General features: G+C 44.9%; 1 protein-coding gene across 1 annotated transcript in view; it reads left to right on the top strand.

The window, feature by feature from the left end:
• The window catches only part of LOC147705907 (uncharacterized), a 287,761-nt gene that overhangs the window by 189,547 nt on the left and 79,545 nt on the right, over positions 1-18,669 (top strand). The window lies entirely within an intron of this gene.

Below are 18,669 nucleotides of genomic sequence, written 5' to 3'. Positions count from 1 at the left end.
AGTTATTAGTAGGATAAAACTCAAAATTAATTTTTAACTAATTTTCCCTTTGCCTTTTATTCATGTTTTAAAACCTGCAAGCGGTGCATAAACACACTTTTTACTTGTAGTCCTTGCTTGCGAGAAGCAAAGTAAAGCTTCTCGTATGCAACGACAAAGTGCGTGTTTATGCCCCGATTCCAGGTTTTCAAAACACACAAATAAAAGGCATTTTCATTTACAATACCAATAGCTCAACTTCTAGCAAATGTGAGACCTATTGCATTGCAAATGCTTGTTACTGATTGTGAACGCTCAGAACAGATTAGTTTGTCCCATTCCTAAGAAACCAGTAAGAGCGTGGTAAATTGTTGACTGTGGGAAGAATTCGATAAGGTGTACTGAGCTGGGGCCACGAGGCCATTTTAAACCTCAAAGCAGTCAGCCAGGGTTTGTTTTGCTACTGTATACACAGAGGTGGGGGGCAGATTGTGGTGACGGTCAAACAGGCGTCCTTGATAAAACCTGTCATTCTGTTGCATTTTTTTTGCTGCGTTTTCAATGGCGCGAGCTGCCCATGGGCACTAGAGCACTTCAACAGAAAACCTGCCTACTGCCAATGTCCTTTTCCGGGCAGAATAACCCAATGAGCCTAGGCCACGATTGGAAACTTGTTCCAAATGTGCCAGAGCCGACAGATCTAGTCTATAGACCACACCCCTTTCTCTTCTGGTATTCGGCTTTACTATGGTTCGAAGCCTTGCTTCTCATATGTCACGCGCATATGGTACTGAAACTTCAGAAGCATTGTAAATTCCCTCAAGACATTGGTCATGTAGTTTCAAATGCACAGGTTCCCCTCCTGTTATCCTCTCTCATTCCTGTCCACTTCCATGCTTCCATCTCCTCTCAGATACTAATCACTTCCCACCTCTCCTTAACTCACTTCGGTGCTGCAAAAACATAATTACTCCATGAACCCACAAATGAGGGAGTGTAGTCAGGAAGGGAGGCGAAACGAGGAGCAGAGTCAGTGGGAGTCCACCTCAGGATCGGATGGAGACAGAAAATAGGCACAGAAGAATGAATTAAATTTGCCCCCATTAGCGAATCCTATAGCTAAAAATGTGGCCCACATATTCAAGCTGCAGCAGTTTTCAACGTATGCAGAAACGCTGTACAGGTATGCAAGGATTAAGAGAAGGGGACTTTCAGTTACAGAGGCATACCTGTGTGTTTTTGTCCAGCTTTCCTGGGGGCCGTTTTTAAAACCAAAACTGCAGCCTCTCGCTGCTTGCTTGCTCAACCCCCGCTGCCGCACTTTTCAAGCTAGTTGCGGCCGCTGAGTGGGGGAGAGTGCCAGGGACAGAGGACCACAAGCCCCAGCAGCCCTTGCGGCCGGAAGCCGCCCTCGGGAGAATCGCGCCAGGAGGTGCTTAAAAACTTACATCACTCCCAGCGTCACGGGAGAAGCCCGGGACAAGGGCGGTACCGTCCTAGGCCATCACAGGCCATATAAGGCCGGGCCGGGCCACTTCACTAACGTGTGCAGTACAGTATCCTGATTTCCAGGTGACCGGGACTGTAACGTGTTATATGTTATATGTTATTGCTTTTGACTTGATTGAATAATTTCTCACGAACAACTGTGACTATGGCCCATTTACCAGGGAAGGGAAGGAAGCCAACGCATAGCATAACCGGAGGCAGTGTGACATGGACTTTGGATAACTTCATTACGAGAGCGGCCGTAGTATTGGAGCGAGAAATCGCTATTACTGAAAAAAGGTTATCTTTGGAACTTTTGGGGTCAAAACGGTCCTCTTTGGGGAAAATTCAAAATGTCAGGACACCAGAAAAGACGATCCCTACTGGAATAAGCGGGTTCAGTTCTAGGGAATCATGCTCAGACTCTGATGGGTGTAATCTTATTACTAATGATTCCTCTGTTAGCATTTCATCTCCTGATGAACACCATCCTATAACACTAACCACTAAGAAAGTGCCAGTTTTGGTGAACCAGAACTTAATGGCCCCAAATATTACCCAATCAGGGAAAAGGAAACTGGGAGGTGGTAGACAAATGGGGAAAAGATCTATAAATCCCCAAAGTAATAAATAAACCAGTGAAAGTAATTCCCGCCCCAAATAACAAGACCATAAACGCTTCCCTTGCACTGAGGCAAGCCGCCCCTAAGGCAACTTCCAAAGACATACTACCTCCTTCTGTGTGTTCAATGCTGGGCCCCAGTGAAATGGCAGGCTTTATGGCCCAAATTGAACACCTGCTCAAATCCCTTATACTCCCCCTTGTAGAGAGGTTGAAGATAATAAACCAGGATCTAGGGAAGCTACAATTGGTGGCCAGAGAAAATACCCAGATGCTGGAAAGCCTCAACGCTAACCTAAATAAGGGGGGTCCCCCGCTATCTCCTCCCACTGAGACCATAACTTCCCTCCCCGCACCACAGCAGGAATCTAACACTCTAGATGCAGAGCAAGGGGTCAACTTAGACAAAGAGTTCGAAACAAGCAATGTAAGATCTAAGAAACAGGGGGTTCTGGATAAATCTAATGTAGTGGCTGCGAACTTACAACAGCCAGTAGGAACCATTTGCCCAACTCCTGAGCTCATGGAAACAAGACCCTCAGTTGTACCCCCCCATGGAAAAATTCCCGGTTATCGATCTACCCCCGGAATCGACTCCATTGGTGCTGGTTCCTGCCAACGTACCACCCTTGCCTGTAGGAACCAAGGAGGATTATGACCAATTAAGGAATAAGGTCACCCATTGGTTACAATGCAATACAAGGTGGGGCTACACGGCGGGACATAATGTTATTATGTCAAGCCGTGTTTCCTGGATAGGTAGTACACGGAAAACAAGAAATGGAGACTGCATTGTGGTTAATTTTAACGATCCAGCAATAGCAGAAAGGGTGTTCAGAGATGAGGGAAGGCGGGGAGCATAGATGACAGGGAATAGAGAGATTGCCCCTGGGTTTTTTCTATAGGGGAATTGATAAAAACAGACCAGATGATAGAAATGGGGTATACCGCGATAGGACACCCTATAGCAGAGGGCAAAAGAGGTTGGGCTTGCCACGGTTAACCTCATTAAGGGAGCCAATCTGGGGCAGATATGCACCTCCGTCGCTATTTGAGGCCCAAAATCGTTATGCGTCACTTTCCGGACTTAATGACTGTGATTGACTGGGTGGGCATCAACAAGGTTATATCTGTTATATTAAAAATCCTCCACCAACATTTAGTAGTCTAGCAGTCACTACCGTGTTGAGTCTGCACCCCTGATGGTTGAATCGGTCAAACCTGACTATAACTTACAGAAGGGGTCTAATAATAATATTTGCCCTGAAGTAGCTTTGCCCGTTTCCCTGGGAGACGTCATGCAGGGGGTACATAAGAATAACTCGACCCACAACGTCCTCTTGTGGAACGTGGCAGGGTTAGCGCGTAAAGTTACGGACCCCTTATGGGTACAGTTCGTTAGCAAGTTTATGCTTATCTTTCTCCAAGAAACGTGGCTAGTAAATTGTGATATTTCGTTGGAGGGGTACCGAGCTTTTTTTGTTCTAGCAACTAGAAGTACTAGTGGTAGAGCTAAGGGAGGTCTTGCTATCTTTGCATCGCTGGCTCTTCGATGCAATATTAGGAACTTTCCCACCGCCAACAGCAATATTCAGGCTATTTCTTTGGGACTCAAGGCCGGCTTCCTCCTGGTGTTAAACTTCTATAACTCCATTAATCGAGAAGAAGGTAGCGGGATCATAGATTTGAACAGTTTTGTCAAACAGGAAGGGGGGTCTCACAAGAAAAACCTGCTCACTTTAGGAGATTTTAATATTCATCTATGTGGTGACCCCATGTTACATACCATGGGGCTCTTGGGCTGCCCTTTAACATCGGGGCTCCATTTTGAGCACACCATTCAGGGGAGAGAATTGAATGACATGCCTGCTAAGCAGGATCTAGCCTCAGCAATGAACTTTGTCTCCCCCCATTGTAAACTAAGGGTACCTACTTTCAAGGGGAGTGGCAGTGGAACCTTCATAGACCATATACTATTATCTAGATCTATAGTACCACATCGGATGGGCTTTTCAATCATCCCAAGTTCACATAGTGACCATAATCCTATCTGTGTGACTTTAGGTGGGAATATACTGAAGATAAAAGACAGAGCGATAGCTAGTAACAATCTCCAACCTACCGATGGAGGGCGTCGGATTAAATGGAAAGAGATCATCCCGTCCACCTTTCATGAGTTACTCAAAGCAGAATGTGAGACAGAATTTTCATGTTGTGTGGTAAATAAAATTACCTGGTACTTAATTTCTATGCGGTAAAGTTCAATAAAATAGTTCAATCAAAATAAGAGACACAGAGTCCGTGGCATCTGAGGTTTGAGGGGTTTTATTCCATAAAATGGAATTGGTTCGAACCAGGTAGCATGACCAGCACCACGAGGGTTCTGGAAGGGAATCATGGACATGTACAATGATTTATTAACAGTACACAGTATATATAGTATCATTACAGTGGTGATGGGTTCAGAAGGCGTAACAGCTGAAAGAAACAAGATAAGAAACATGTATTTCAGCATTTCAGTCATAGAAGTGACGCAAGTGGGTGGATCCCTAGAAGAATCCTGCAGTGTCAACAGAAATATATGGCAGAGATGCGTGCGCAGCAGCATGACGTGTGACTGACGTGGAACTGGAGGGTGAAGGGGACTTGACATTTAGCGCTAGGATTAGAGACAGAAGTCTGGTGGGTCAGATCGACTTGTTCCTAAATCATATCTGGTATCTTGTGTTTGGAGAACTGTATTATCTAGAAGGAAAGGTCTCTCGGGCAGAGGCTATTCTATACTGACTGCTAATGCGTGCATATGTGTCTACGTGTCTACGTGTAATGCGAGGGGCCATGGGCCTACCATGGTGACAGGAGCTATGAATTACTTACATGGAGACAGAAAAACCGGGCCCTTTTACTCTGCAGCTGGGGGATGTTTACCTAAACTACTGGACAAGAATGTATTTTCGAGGAGCGGAGCAGATAACTTGAAGGCTGAATACAGTTTTGGCAGGCAGTCAGGCAGAGCCGGGCACCACTTGCCGCGCAGGAAGTAAGACAAAGTTCAGGGTTACAGATGCAGGTCCAGGCTGTAGCATCCAGAGGCAGAAGGCAGGGAAAAGGCTCAATGGCAGAAATCAGGGCCTAACTTGCCAGAGCTGAAAAACATGAAAGTGTACCATATAAAGACGGTGGCAAGGCATACTTAGGAACTGAATATTTGACCCATTCATGGTGGATCTGAAAGAGGACATGTTAACGTTGGACGCAAATGTATTTGCGTCTTCATAGCTAGAAGTGGAGGGAACTTACATGTACTTGAAGTGCGTACATGGAGCCGTAGGGGTACGTAGTAGGGGACACAATTGAGCATAAAAATTCATATTACCTCATTCCCTCCTTGTCCCCTACGGACCCTTCATGATATATCAATCCTCATTAATCCATCTATTTGTTCATATAACATCATTTGCTCTTCCTTTTTCTGACGGGAATTTGAACTTGAACTTGAATGGGGAATACATGATGTGGCGCACAAGCCGCATATCGCCGGCCCACATTGTAGACATAGGCAACAACTGAATACTATGAGAAGGGCTATTCCTAGGAAGGATAGGACTTTCCATCCCCAGGCGGATAACACACTCCAGAACCAACCGGACCAAGTCCAGGTGCCTGGATTCTGGTGTATCTGACTTGCAATTTGGTGAAGACGGGTAATGGCTTTATATACTGAAGGTGCGTTTTGTGGAATGAAAATACAGCAACTCGATCCGATGACTCTACAAGCTCCGCCCCTATCGGCCAAGATGACGTCGAGAACAAGACGATTTTGAAGGACAACAAGTCTCATAGCAGACTGTTCCTCTGTTAAGTTGCCTAGGGCGGAAGTAGTTTCATTTATTACTGCTTCAAGGGTTCTGGTTAAGTGTCGTATCAGTTTACTATTTGATACAGTACCTAAATAGGGGAAGAAACCTTTATTGAAGTCTGTGTATTGCTCCCATGCCGTTTCAGTATAGTCGACAATCGGGAGTTCTCTCTTGTGTCTAGTATGTACTAGGTGGGAGTTCCTATGATAGTCAGGAGGAGCTAGGAAAACAGGTGGTAGAAGGAATGCAATGTAACAAGTACCATCCCAATCTAGGGGTAAACGTATGTATGCTGTATGGCCACAGACAAAATAAGAATGACGGGAAGCTTTGAATGTAGACTTGCCCTTATCACTAAATTCAACTACAGTGGTACATTCGCTATGGCCTAGGTGTACTGAACCATTCTTTCTGACACACAGTTCACCCTTGACTGGTAATACTGACATAGAAGGCAGGACTGATTCGGCTTCGGACTGAACATTCAGAATCATGAGGTTAAGTGTAAAGTTACCTAATCCATATACTTCGTTTTCTAGATCTGTCCCTGTCCTTTTGGGAAGACCCTCCTTGTCAGGGAAACATACTTTGTGCAGAACAGTGTTCAGATTTCCCCATACCCAATTGCCTTGGTAAACTACGGAATCAGAATCTAAGGAATTTATTAAACTAAACCATGCACCACAGGAACCATTGTGTGTGAACGGGTACGGAAAGAGGGGCAGAACTCCCTTGTATTTCTGATAGGGGGGGAGTCGGCCACATATCCAACAATTGGTAGCATTGCTGGTCTGATGGGAATGGTGTAACATCCTAATGAATGTATTGTTGCGCAGCGCAAGTCGGTATGACAATTCATGCGGGGGCAATTCACTGAAAGTGTGCTCGATAGTGACATTTGAAGAAGAAAGTGGATGCTTGAAAATAGGATAGTACAAGTTTAACAGTATACTTGCAGCAATAATCATGAGGCTCAGAAAAAACATAATCAATAATGTCACTATACAGTGACTGCGGAGAGTTTTACAATATTCATGTTTCTTGAGCTGTTTCTGTCTATCTCTCTCTGTATTGGGGTCTAACGGGAACATGTCAGAATCAGGTCTAACCGATTCACCTAGGGGAGGACTTAAACAATTAAACTGTCTGACTTGCTAGACCTTAGTTTGGATTTATACTCCTCGGACGGAGTTTTCTCTATCAGGGGAAGTTTAAAGTCACTGAAATCTGGGCAGTCCTTAGAGGGGGAGGGCTGAGAGTCTGTAACTGGAAGCAGTCCATGAAATATCTTGACGTGGCTGGAGTGGAGCCACCCTTTGCGGCCCTCGACCTTGATTGCAGTCCTCGTGGTTAGCAGGACAAGTTTCGGCTCCTGCCAGCGGGGCTCCAGCGGACTCCTCCGATCAAAATTCCTCACGAGAACAAGGTCCCCCGGAATGATCCCATGTGGCTTTACATCGGTGTTGTCGGGAAAGGCTGCAGCAACCTGTGAACGACATGATTGTAGTGCAGACATCAAGGAAGCAAGGTAATCTGTCAGCATATTACAGTCAATATCTGTGATTTTTCTCGGCAGAGGCGTCCCCCACATATTCGGTGGCCTGCCAAAGACCACCTCATACGGGGATAGCCCTGTTCTCGAGTGCGCTACCATCCTCATGTAGAAGAGGGCAACGGGTAATGCAACTATCCAGTCTACGCCCTTTTCTTTACAAATCTTGGCGAGGCGAATTTTCAGAGTCTGATTATGACGTTCCACGAGACCTGCTGCCTCGGGATGTCGGACACAGTGAAACTTCCATTGATAGCCGAGCAGGAGTGATACCTGTTTCATTAACTCGGACGAGAATGGCTGTCCATTATCTGAGTATACGACACGGGGCAAACCGTACCGTGGGAAAAATTCACGTACCAGCTGCTTGGCAGTGGTCGGAGCAGTGTAATCTGGGACTGGATATGCTTCTGTCCAACGGGAAAGTGCACATACAACTACGAGGACATATTTGAATCCTCGACAACGTTCCATCTGGATATAATCCATCTGGAGGACTTCAAAAGGGTGATCGGGAACATGAAATCCACCTTGCTCTACAGGAATGCCTTTACCTGGGTTGAACTGACAACAGATCATGCAAGTACGCACTTTCTGTTTTGCTGCTGCTCGTAAATGTTTATTGAACCAAAGGTTTTGAATACTGTCTAACATGGCTTTTTCTCCTAAATGTGCAGGACTATGTGCTGTGGTAATAATAACTTGAACCATAGAGTCGGGGAGAAACCATGTGGCTTTTCCCTTCGTCATCCATCCCTGTTCTGTCTGGATCCCTCCTAGTTCAGTCCATTTCTTGATTTCGTCTGGTGTAGCATGTGTCTGTATGTCAATTACATCTAGGGCGGGATCCTTAACTGTCATGCAATGAGTTGGCGTCGGGACTATTGTCTTTGTCAAGTCAGGTGTGTGAGTCTGTGCTGTAAGCTTGGCTGTTCGGTCTGCCAGGTCGTTGCCCTGGGAAATGTTGTAAGTGACTTTAATATGTGCTTTACACTTCATGATGGCTATTGCTGTAGGCAAATGTATTGCTTCTAACAGAGCTTGAATGAGGGGACCGTGCTGGATCTTGGCACCGTGTGAAGTTAAAAAACCTCGTTCTTGCCAGAGGACTCCGAAGTCGTGTACAACTCCGAATGCATAACGGGAATCTGTGTATATGTTAACTTTCTTGTTCTTGGCTAAAATACAGGCTTGGGTCAGAGCAATGAGCTCTGCTGCTTGGGCTGACAGGGTGTCAATACGATGTGTTTCTATGACATCAGTTTCTGTTGTTACTGCATATGCAGCCACTAACTCTCCTGTACTTGTTCTCATACATGAACCATCCACATAAAGTGTCAGGTCTGGATCTGGTAATGCGGTGTCTGTCAAGTCTTGTCTGGGTTTCGTCGTAATGGTAACAACTTCAACACAATCATGTGCCAAAGGGTCTGTCATATTTAATGGCAAAAGTGTAGCTGGATTCAATGTGTTACAGCGTCTGATTTCTATGTGTGGCTGAAACAATGTCAATTCATATCCAGTCAGTCGTGCTATAGTCAAATGTTGAGTTTGTGTTCGGTTTAAAAGAACTTCCACGGAATGTGGAACTTGTACTGTCAATTGGTGTCCTAACACTATAGAATCACTTTGTCTGATTGCTAGAGCTGTTGCTGCTACTGATTTCAAGCACGCAGGCAAAGCCTGGGCTACTGGATCTAATGTACTAGAAAAATAGGCACACGGTTTGTGTGAACCTGCTTGGTCTTGAGTGAGGACCGACAATGCAGTACCTTCACGTTCTGTGACAAAAAGTGTAAAAGGTTTGCTGTAACATGGTGTCGCTAAAACAGGTGCTTGACATAAGGCTTTCTTCAAGTCGTCAAAAGCTTGTGTATGTTCCTGAGTCCAAGGGAGGACAGTCGATGACGCTGCCTCCTGTGTTGTCAACTGTATAAGTGGCTTGGCTAGAAATGCATACTGAGGGATCCATTGTCTGCAGTAAGAAGTGAGGCCTATGAAAGCCCGTACCTCCTTTTGTGTTCTGGGCTGTGACATATTTACAATTAACTGGATACGGTCGGGTGTTAGCTGTCTCCCCCATTTGGACAGCAAGTGCCCAAGGTATACCACTTGCTGAACACAGAATTGTAACTTCGAAGGGGACACCTTGTGTCCCTTATCAGCCAGGAAATGTAAGACTGTCAGTGATGCATGTTCACATTCGTGTTCACTTCGAGCGGTGATCAATAGATCGACATACTGGAGTAGGTCAGTGTTGTCAGGCATGTGGATACTGTCAAGTTGTCTTTTCAATGCTTGGCTATAGATGCTGGGGCTTTCTGTGAATCCTTGAGGTGCGCGTGCAAATTTGAAGCTTCGACCATTTAAACAGAATCCGAACAGATATTGGCTATCCGGATCAATGGGGACACTAAAGAAGGCGTTCTTGAGATCAATTACAGTAAAGAACGTGGCTTCTGGATCAATAGCTGTCAATAATGAGGAGATATCTGGAACCACAGGATACTGTGGCACAATACACTTATTCAATTCGCGCAAATCGATCACTAATCGATAAACTGGTGGTGCACTAGGATCAGTGCGTTTAAGGATCGGAATGATAGGGGAATTACAGGTATTGGAGTCGGTTTCTACAACCACTCCTTGTACAATGAGCTTGTCAATGATTTTCAGTAAAGCCGTTACAGCATCTGGGGGTAACTTGTATTGTCGGATTCGGGGTAAAACAACTCCTGGCTTGAGTGTAACTCGATAAGGTGTAATGTGCATACAACCTACATCTGTGGGGCCTTGTGCCCATAACTGTGTAGGAACATTCTGTAACCTGGGATCAATATCTCTCAACACATAGTGACCTTTAAAGTCACGTAAAAATAATCTAACTCCTTCCGGAGAACAACATATGACTGCTCCTAGAGCCTTCAGTGTCTTGATACCTAACAAGTTTTCTGGACATGATTTCGTAAGCAATAAATCTGTAGTTCGTGATAACGGACCAACTGCTAGAGGAACTGGTTTCGATACTTCATTAATAATAGGTTTTCCTGAAAAACCAAGGGAAACATTCTGTGAGCCTGAGAGGGGTGCCCCTGGAACCTCGTCGTGACTTATCGTTGTTCTGCTTGCCCCTGTATCAATCAAAAACTTTCTATCTTTCCCTAATACCTGACTATATACATAAGGACCCTCTTGATCTACAGGAATCTCAATGAGAGGCAAGCCAACTTCCCTCTCTAGGCTGTTTCATGTGTATCGCTGATACTCGGGATAGTCAGTTTGTGCATACTGGTACATCTGCTGAGTTGCATGTTGTGTTGAGGCAATTGGCTGTGGCTGGGGTACCGCTACGGTCTGTACTGTCTGTTGTGGGGCATGCATAGGCTGTACATTCTGTGGTACGTGTCGCTGGACCTGATCCTGTCTAGGAGGACGCGGTCTCTCTTTAGTTTTTCCTGTTGCTATATTGTATTTTAAAACAGTGCATTCATTTATATAATGGCCTGGCTGTTTGCAGTAGTTGCATGTCCCTTTAACGGGAACTGCTGAATTATTGGACTGTGTCATGCCCTTTTTCTGACTGTCAGCTGGAACTGACTGAGCAACTAACATTTTCATTTTCGTGTCTTTCATACGTCTTTGTTCGTGATCATGTTCTTCCCTGATTCTGTTCTGGTGGTACTGTAACATTTGTAACATTTGGGAAGGCGTATTTGCTTGCCATGTGCTCTCGACTTTTAATACACGATTCTTAACTTGAGGCAAGGAATTCTCAACTAGTTTCGTTACAAAAAGATGTGGGTATGACTCGCTACTTGGTTTCAGGCCACTATTAATAATAAAACATTTCTCAAATCTAGAATAAAAATCACTAGTGTCTTCATCGGGTTTCTGTTTGCAGGCTGAGATTGCCCCCCAGTCTTCCTTTTTAGTTGACAATAATCTTGGCAAAACCTGTACTAACAATCCTGGTAATGCTTTAGTTCTGTCCCCAAGCCCTAGACCTGGGGTTCGAGTCGTTTCTTCATTCTCTAATGCAGCCCAATCAATCTTTTGCTCTCCCACCTCCCAGTCCTTTTCTTTGAGTTTCTCGTAAATACCAGCAGGCAGTAATACTTTCAATATTTTCATAATGTCGGGATAGGTATAGTCTCCCATAAGTAACATGTCTTTTATTTCACGGTGAAAACCTGCTGGATCTTTATCATGACTAGGTACTATTTTCTTCATTTCCAATAATTCCATTTTAGATAACGGTGTGTATACGAATACACGTCTAAAGGTATCATCGGCATTCTGGACTGGATGTACTTCTCGTAAGGGATTCTGTCTGTCGAAGTAAAACATTTTCCTTTCTGGGGGTGGGGCTGAAACAAACTGTGGATTCAAAAAAGCACTATATCTGTGTCGCTGTTCTAGAATTACTTTAATTAGATCGGTACCTAGACCTCTCCATTTATTCATGAGTAGTTCTATTAGTACATCAGATAAGGGACCTGGATCAGAACGTTGGCATTTATACAACAAAAGAAGGTGTTGTATCATGTACATACCAGCCAGTCGCTGTTCGTCTGGGGACAGATTCAAAAAGGTTTGCGCTACTGTGTCATCATTATACATACTAGAATTGTCAGCCCATTGCACTGCTGACCTGGCTAATTCTTGTTCATCCATAGAATTGAGTACATGGTACCCCATCCGATGTTGAAGTACTTTATCGGTAGCCTGAAATAGATGTTCAGGCGTTTTCGGATTTGACATAGCAGAGTGAAAAAGTCGCTTGCTTTCTGGGCGTGACGTTTTAACTAAGGATCTACCCTTACCTACATAGGCTATCGTGTCTTGACTTATTAGCTGCGATGTTTCTACTGTTTTCTCTGATTCCTCCTCCTCCTCCTCCTGGGAGGAGGCTAGATCGTCTGATTCGAGTGGCTCATCTGTTTCTCGACAAGCATGTATATCTATGATTTCTTTACGGATCTTTCTAACCATAGTATGTATACTTTTCTCTCTATCATGTTTACCCTCAGCCATATTCTGACTCCATCTGTTCAATCTATCCATCTCACTTGGTGGAAATCCTGCCTGATCTTGTTCTCTTATCAAACAGTTAACCAGGAATCGCATAATTAAACCTTTGTTCTCAACTTTCTGACGTGACATGGCGTCACCAACACTCTCGGGTCCTTCTCCCGTTCTAATAAAGTGATACATTTTGTCTAGATGTTCTGGCATTTCTGGTAACATTATCAGATAATCTGTAACTCGTCTTAAGCGTAAGGACGCTAACAACATGGGTCCTGTCGTACCAGGCACAGTGTCGTATCTACAATCTGTAAGCTGTTGTCTGAGCTGTTCTGCTGTGGCACCTTTAGGTGTCCGCGCCTTTGCGAGATCTCTCATTGTCACTCGATGTAACTGTGGCGGGGTTCGGAAACCTCCTGATGCGCCTCCTGAGCCGGAGGCTTGACCATAACCTGTCGGTAACTGGGTTGGGACCTGAACTATGCCAGTCCCAAAAGGATTAAGCGGATTAATAGGGGGTGCAGGAAGCTGTGTAGGATTCGGGACAGGAGCCGGGGCAGGAGGAATCTGCTGTTGCGGACCCGGGGGCTGCTGATTATGGGGTACAGGTACAGATACATGTGGGACGGGTACATGAGCAAGTGCATTAGTATAAGCTGGAGCTACATCATCCAAATAGGATGAAAGGAAAATCTCTGCTGCGGTCTTGTGACGTAATTTAATTGGAACCAATGGAGAGGGCAGATCTTTCGGTACTTCCGGGGTCGCCTTAGGCAGGCCCTCGGCCCGAACTGGATACATGCCATTATTAAGCGTAGTTCGTTGCCGGTCTACTTGTTCTGCTTGAACTCGTATACCTTCCTCGACTAGATCGTTTTCTCGAGTCTTTTCTGAGTCTTCTCTATGTTTCTCTGCTTTTCTGAATTCTTTTTCTGTGCGTCTATGTGATTCTTTACGCCATAATTCTATGGCATCTTTCTGTGACTGTCGGGCTTTCTTTTTCCATAACGCTTCCTCTAATCTCATGATGCACTCGGCATCCCATGTTCCTGAAACAGGCCATCTATATTTCTCGTCTAAGTGCTTGGTGTAATCGACCCACAAGTCTAAGTACAGTATGGCATCTAAGCCATGCTTGTGGTACATAAAGTGCCCTGGAGTGTCCCTAGGTGGAACAGGCACTGCTTCTTCTAGAATCCCCTTTCTAGTTCCTATCTGTCGTAACTTACTGAACAGCAGCATTTTTGAACCTTGATACTTGATACTTACTCGAACTTGAACACCATAAATATAATATACACAGTAATGCAGATCAAACAATCACTCATACCACGACATTAAAACACATTTAAACATTTCGAACAGAAAACCACATATTAACTAGTAACATTTACTTGATGTACTGCTAAACAGCACAGATACACTGCTAAACAGTGCAGACCGGGTCTGTGTACCCAAACTCGTCTTGACCGGGGCAAACTAATGCGCCCGTCTAGATGCGTCCCCAGCAACGGTACTCACCGGGAAGCACGGAACAGAAGGCCTCGGAAAACTTGACACTGGACTGGACCCTGGACCGGAACTGGTGGGCCTCAAGACACCTCGGACCTTGCACTCTCGGCTGGACTCGGGTTGGGATCCTCCGCACTCCTCACCACCTCGTCTGGGTGTTGATCGCAGTCTCAGTCCCCTCCGTTGGCCTGAGGGAGATACAGGAAATCCTGCGGATGCGCATGAGTGTCCGTCCGGCTGTGGCAGGGGGCTAGGCCTACAACGCACCGCCAGCGCGTAAGGGGGGGGAGGGTCCCATCTGGGGTGCCAATTTATGTGGTAAATAAAATTACCTGGTACTTAGTTTCTATGCGGTAAAGTTCAATAAAATAGTTCAATCAAAATAAGAGACACAGAGTCCGTGGCATCTGAGGTTTGAGGGGTTTTATTCCATAAAATGGAATTGGTTCGAACCAGGTAGCATGACCAGCACCACGAGGGTTCTGGAAGGGAATCATGGACATGTACAATGATTTATTAACAGTACACAGTATATATAGTATCATTACAGTGGTGATGGGTTCAGAAGGCGTAACAGCTGAAAGAAACAAGATAAGAAACATGTATTTCAGCATTTCAGTCATAGAAGTGACGCAAGTGGGTGGATCCCTAGAAGAATCCTGCAGTGTCAACAGAAATATATGGCAGAGATGCGTGCGCAGCAGCATGACGTGTGACTGACGTGGAACTGGAGGGTGAAGGGGACTTGACATTTAGCGCTAGGATTAGAGACAGAAGTCTGGTGGGTCAGATCGACTTGTTCCTAAATCATATCTGGTATCTTGTGTTTGGAGAACTGTATTATCTAGAAGGAAAGGTCTCTCGGGCAGAGGCTATTCTATACTGACTGCTAATGCGTGCATATGTGTCTACGTGTCTACGTGTAATGCGAGGGGCCATGGGCCTACCATGGTGACAGGAGCTATGAATTACTTACATGGAGACAGAAAAACCGGGCCCTTTTACTCTGCAGCTGGGGGATGTTTACCTAAACTACTGGACAAGAATGTATTTTCGAGGAGCGGAGCAGATAACTTGAAGGCTGAATACAGTTTTGGCAGGCAGTCAGGCAGAGCCGGGCACCACTTGCCGCGCAGGAAGTAAGACAAAGTTCAGGGTTACAGATGCAGGTCCAGGCTGTAGCATCCAGAGGCAGAAGGCAGGGAAAAGGCTCAATGGCAGAAATCAGGGCCTAACTTGCCAGAGCTGAAAAACATGAAAGTGTACCATATAAAGACGGTGGCAAGGCATACTTAGGAACTGAATATTTGACCCATTCATGGTGGATCTGAAAGAGGACATGTTAACGTTGGACGCAAATGTATTTGCGTCTTCATAGCTAGAAGTGGAGGGAACTTACATGTACTTGAAGCGCGTACATGGAGCCGTAGGGGTACGTAGTAGGGGACACAATTGAGCATAAAAATTCATATTACCTCAGTTGCCTCAACCAGGAATCATCTCCTTTGTGTATTCTAAAATCTTTTGAAGAAATCTCGTCTACAATAGGGAGTATGTTACTTGCACAAGGGAGAAAGAGTCCGCCTAGCGGACCTAAGTGGTTCTGTCATATTTGTTCCAAGGCAGCAAGAGACCTCAAGGCCGGGTTAAAAAAGATACCAAGGGACAGGGCTTTGATCTGCATTCTTAGGAAAAACTATAAAAATGCCCTAGCCAAGCGCAGGTTGGAAATAAAGGAAGTATTGTGGAGAGAACTCCTTGACCCCGCAACTTTGGCTAACACTTCCAGGTTTTGGAGCACAATAAACCGATCACCTTTTTTAGCGGAAGGGGCCGGAGAGGTGGGCTCCAATATTATGGAGGACGGATGGGTGTCTCATTTTGAAGGTATTTTCAAAAATACATTCTGTAAGACTTACATACCATCAGGACAAACAGGAAATGAATTGGTGGTTTTCACAGAGCACGAATTCAGGGAGGGCATTGCAAATATGACCAACAAGAAGGCGCCAGGCCCGGATGGCATCCCCCCGGATTTATTTAAATCAGAACCCACCTTTTGGGCGGGGATCTTGACTGCTGTGGGTAACGCGCCCGCCAGAGGAGGATGCCCTGTTTCTTGGGGTGTTTCCACGATCGTCCCGGTACATAAAAAAGGGGATCGTAACTGTAAAAAGAATTACAGGCCAATCTCATTGATTGATTCCGTTGTCAAGGTCATTGGGGGGGTAATTCTTAAGAGACTGTGTACCTGGGCAGAGGAGAACAAGATTATCTCTGATATACAGTACGGGTTTCGCCCAGGTCCTTCCACCACAGCCCAGTGTTTAAATCTCTGCATGATCATAGGGAAGTACACCAAGGCTCGCTCGGGCTCCGTTTTTTTGGCCTTCATGGACCTCTCATCCGCCTTTAATTGTGTAATTCGGGGGGGTTTGTGGGGGTCCATGGAGGCCATGGGGGTGAAGCGTAGCCTGGTGGACTTCCTGAGGGATCTTCACAGGGACACCAAGGCAAATGTCAGGTACGCCAAAGACCTAAAGGTATCAAGAAACTTTGATATTGAAAGAAGGAGACAGGCAGGGGTGCATATTAGCCCTGTTTCTTTTTAACTTATACATAAATGACCTGGAAGGTGTATTGTTGGAAACAGGGGCTGATTATCCGTACGTGGGAAGGAGAGGTTTGCCCGTCTTCTTGTATGCGGACGACGCAGTCCTCCTGGCACGCACCCCAAAGGGGCTTCAAACCCTTTTAGATGCATTTCATGAATTTATGGACAAACGCGATTTGTCCATAAATAATACTAAATCTTATGTGATGCAGGTGGGGTCTCGCTTAAAAAAACAGTACCCGTTTGAGGTGAATGGTACGAGGGTGCCACACTGTAAAACATTCTCCTATCTGGGTGTCCTGCTAGACCATCGGCTCAACTGGGCGGCACTTTTAAACAAAAAAAGGGGCGAGGTTATCAGGGCAAACGCAGCATTGTTCGGATTTGCAGCTAGAATGGGTAATCGCCTGGTTGCAGCCATGCTTAAAATCTATAGGGCCAAGAGTGTGTCAATAGCAAGTTATGGCAGTGACCTATGGGGATATTGCCGGCTGCAGGGCCTTCAGGTGACAGAAAATAACTTCTTGAAGCAGCTCTTGAGCGTCCCAAAGGGAACAGCAAATCTGTCAGTTCACGAGGAAGCAGGTATGCCATACATAAGTGATACATTGGCCCTTCGCCCCTTAACCTTTTGGCTACAGTGTTGGCTCAATAAGAACATAGGCCTAACGCACAGTTTATTAAGAGAAGCCTTGAGCCGTGATAATAAGATGAAGATCCCCTGGTTAAAATACCTAAAAGCTAATTTTAAAGAGTTGGGACGTCCCAATCTGTTTTTTAATCCAGACTCTTTCACCAGGCAGGATGTCATGTTTATAAAGCACTCCTTTACACAATTAAAAAACATTGATAGAGAGGAGAGTGAGCTGCTGAAACCTAGTGTGAGGAAACATTTGATGCTTAAAACCTCCACGGCCATAGATCAGTACTTATCCCGCCCATTGCCAGCCTATGAGCGCTTTTTATTAACAAGGTTCAGATTTAACCTCTTTCACCTTTTATTGGCAGTTCCAAGGGGCAGTAATAGTGGGATGGTGTTCGCACCCTGTGGCTGCGACAATTTGTCTCCACAGGACCTGCTCCACTTTTTATTATTTTGTAAATCTTATAGAACGCCCAGGACTATCTATTTATTACCTCTTTTAAAAAGACTTAATTTTGTCCAAGTACGTCCCGCTCTTTTATACTTGCAACTGCTTAATTTTGACTGTATTCTATTTGTGGCCGGGTTTCTTAAATGGGCAATGAAATATAGAAAATGTTTGGACTTTTAATATCATGGCATTCTACTTGGGCCCACTGATGTTGTTTTTAGCCCTCCCTGCCTTGTGTGTCAATTTTGTCGTTGCTATACAATAATTGATTTTAGCTACTGTATCATGGTTTTAAAGTGCATGTGTTGTTTTTTAAAGTGTGACTTTTATGGTTTCTATCAAAGAAAACCGAATAAAGTATTTAATTTGATTAAGAGAAGGCATGACATGTTAACGGTAATATCAGGGAAGAAAACAGTCAAAACTGGCCCACAACACCATATAACAGATACAAAAACAGCCACAAAAAAACCCCACACGGTGGCCTCTCTGACACTGCCCAACTGCGCTGTAGGCCAGGCTGACCTGGTCTTCTATGGTCAGCCTATTAACTACCCGTCCATATGCAATATGTTTACCAAGTGTTCCCCTCCCAAAAGTCGCAGGATAAATGTGATTGTAAAGATCTTCTTGGGTTACTTTATAGTTCAGAGTCTGTATTTTGAAGATACCAAGGGGATTAAAGCATGTAATGTTTATACAAAAAGACTCCAGGTAAACTTTTTGTGAGATAGTGCGGGTGGTTAACGTATGTGCTATAGATCTCTATGTAATCTCCGGTCACAGGTGTAAATTATCATAAAATATCTTAACTTGAGCATGAGCCTTGTATGTACCCAACATGTCACAGGCTCATATTCTATGTAAGGTTGGCTTGTGGATTAAATTCACTTGTTACAGAGATCCTTGAGTAGCGTGTAGCT

The sequence above is a fragment of the Lissotriton vulgaris genome, chromosome 7 (assembly GCF_964263255.1).
Source record: "Lissotriton vulgaris chromosome 7, aLisVul1.2, whole genome shotgun sequence".
Taxonomy (NCBI): Eukaryota; Metazoa; Chordata; class Amphibia; order Caudata; family Salamandridae; genus Lissotriton; species Lissotriton vulgaris.
The sequence above is the reverse complement of the archived record's forward strand: the minus strand, read 5'-3'. Positions and strand labels throughout refer to the sequence as shown.